This window comes from Callospermophilus lateralis, chromosome X, assembly GCF_048772815.1.
Source record: "Callospermophilus lateralis isolate mCalLat2 chromosome X, mCalLat2.hap1, whole genome shotgun sequence".
NCBI classification, from domain to species: Eukaryota; Metazoa; Chordata; class Mammalia; order Rodentia; family Sciuridae; genus Callospermophilus; species Callospermophilus lateralis.
The window spans coordinates 6,801,080-6,804,070 of record NC_135325.1 but is presented as its reverse complement, the minus strand read 5'-3'; the positions used below and the strand labels follow the sequence as shown (position 1 = coordinate 6,804,070).

General features: G+C 40.1%; 1 pseudogene; it reads left to right on the top strand.

Moving 5' to 3' along the window:
- The first annotated feature begins 784 nt into the window (after positions 1–784).
- LOC143639514 (UPF0690 protein C1orf52 pseudogene) lies at positions 785–1,377 on the top strand (annotated as a pseudogene).
- The last annotated feature ends 1,614 nt before the right edge of the window (positions 1,378–2,991 follow it).

Here is a 2,991-nt window from a genome sequence, read left to right as displayed (position 1 = left end):
CACTGATTTGAATGTAGAGTGCTGAGCCTCATAAGATGGGATGTGGATACAAAATAAGCTTAAATGTGTATCTATACCTCCTCCCTCCCTCTCTCCCTTCCACAAAAATGTTCTTGAAAAATTTATGCTATGTCAGGCTCTGTGGTGAATATTGGGGTTTGAGGGATTACAGATCTAGTCCTTGACCTCAGGGAACTCTCATCAGAACCTGGTATCTGGTCTGTGGCTTCTGAGTCCACATTTTCCTTTTGGTGAATGGCAACACTTCACATTTTGTCCTAGTTTGAGTGGTGATAAGGCAGAGAGATTCCCCTTGGTCATTCAGTGACTTTGACTTTAATCTTTTGGCCTAATGTTGCTAACACTGTATATAACTTTGTCCTTGAACTTTCCCAGGAGCTAAGGATCTACATGAATTTCATCATTGCTAAGATCTTTCATCTTTGCTACACGCAGTTACCATGGACTCAACTTGTCACTGATGTTTTCAATGTGCATTCTCCCAACTTTCAATATCCCTCTATTCTTTTCCATGTTAAGGTCTGTACAAATGTTCTTCAGGCCTCGAGTGAGTCATGTAGCTCTGTCAATTCATCAAAAATCCATTATAGGAGGCTGGGATTGTGGCTCAGCGGTAGAGCACTCGCCTAGCACGGGTGGGACCCGGTTCAATTCTCAGCACCACATAAAAATAAAGGCGTTGTGTTGAGTCCATCTTAAAAAAAAAAAAGATTCTCTCTCTCTCCCTTTAAAAAAAAAAATTCATTATAGGTGCACAGCCACCATGGCAGCCGAGAAGAATGATCCTCCGAGCTATTTTGCAGAGTACAGGAGCAGCAGCTCGGACTCCTCCAGCGAGGATAACAGTGAGCCGGAGGAAACGAGTCAGAAGGACCTGGATCTGGCCAAGTCGGTGGGCAGCTGTGGGAACAAGGCAGAGAATCGACTGCCCAAACCGGATGAGCTGTTCCGGAGCGTGACTTGCCCACCCTTTCTCTATAATCCGTTCAACAAGCAGATAGACTGGGAGAGGCACGTTGTCAAAGCGCCTGAGGAGCCTCTGAAGGAATTCAAAATATGGAAGTCAAACTATGTGCCACCTCCAGAGACCTACACTACTGAGAAGAAACCTCTGCCTCCAGAGCTGGATATGGCAATAGAAGGGTTGAAAATATATGAGGACCGTGGTGATGATGCCCCACAGAATGCTAAGAAAGCTAGGCTTCTACCAGGAGGGGAGGAGGCATTAGAATCAGATGATGAAGAAGATGAGCCTACTTCAAAAAAGCGCAAAGTAGAACCAGGAGAACAAGCAAAGAAGAAAAAGTAAACAACCACAAGTGACAAGAAATTTTGGACTACTAAACTTGTTGAAATGTGTCTTTGGATAGATTAATTTGATGTTGTGGATTATTATGACAGAACATCTCTGTGAAGGTACATATGTTAATGAACTAATAAGTATTGCTTCAAGAACTTTCCACTGTACAATTCATTTTTTTTATTTAAAACTTGTATGTATTTAAAATTCAAATGGTGATCTGTGATTGTGAAATTAACAGTACTTGGAAGCATTCTTGATATCACATAATTGGTGACATGCTTTGAGAGTTTTGTCACATATTGACATGGAAATGTTCTATGAACCTTTTATAAAGGAATATATTTTTAAAGTGAATATATTGTAATGTACTGTGAACTTGTAGGGTGCTTTTCATCAGTGTTTGTATAGTGTAAATAGATCATGGAAATAAAATTACTTATTCAATATTAAAAAAAATCCATTATAGTGTGGGCATAGTATAATAGAAATAATAATATACTGGACTTGGTTCCTGGCTATAGCAGAGGTGGGCCAGTGTCTATTTCCACACTTGTGTTCTCCTCTTCTTGGGAAAGCAGTTAGACTTCAATTTACAGGCTCTCTCACAGTTACATGTGGCCATGTCACTGAGTTCTAGCCAGCAGAATGTGAGGAAGAAATGATAGATCTATTGCTTCTAAGTCTGATGCTCAGAAACATGCCCGTGTGTCCGTTTTTTTCCTTTCATAGGTACAAACTACATAGATACATATAGATGGGGCTGCAAGATGCCACGCACTCAGATCTCTGAGTCACCTTAATGAATAGGTATTCCTGAATTGGATAATTCTAGAACCAAACAATAAATGCCTATGTGTTAAGTTGCTGAGATTTTGGTGTCTGTTGGAATAGCTAGTGTTACATTAATGAACACCGGGTTTCACCAATAACTAATTAGTTGTCTTACTTCCTGTCAACCTATGGGCAAGTCACCTCTCAGCTTCTCTATTATCTCCTTTGTCCAAGGGAATAAGAAGATAGCATTCTTGGCTCCATTTTACTGATGAAAGGATTAAATAAGGTAACATTTTTCAAAAATACTTGGTAACAATAATACAAATAGAAGATGGTACTATTATTGGATTTTGCCCCTCCTAAGTAGCTAATAAAATGGTTTCCATTCAGGTCCCTTAGTTCCTGCCCTAAGTAATATTTTGTAATAAATATATGGCTGAGCTGGCTCTGGAGCACCTGTGCTACTCAGGCCAAATAAATTGGGGCGAGGAACACTTAGATTTTGCTGACTTCCTTTGATATGTTCATCTCAGGACTGTGCCTCAGTCAGGCTGTTGATGACTTCTTAGTCTTGGGTGATATCACAGAACTTGATCCCCTGCCCAACTAATTCTTATAATCATCTAAGGCCCAATCAGAGGAGTGAAAACTCCAAGTTGCTCAAGCCTTTCCTGGATCCCTTAAGGTCTTATTATAATAGCAGCTATAATATTGAGTGCCCATGATATGCTATTATTACACACATTATCCCAGGTCAGCTTCACAACCACTTAAGGAAGTAGATGTCTTGTCATTTCCATTTTACAGATGTTAAAATTGAGCTTGAGAAATTCACCCAGGGATATGATGCCTATAGTTCTTCAATTTGGGAGGCAGAAGCAGGAGGATCATTT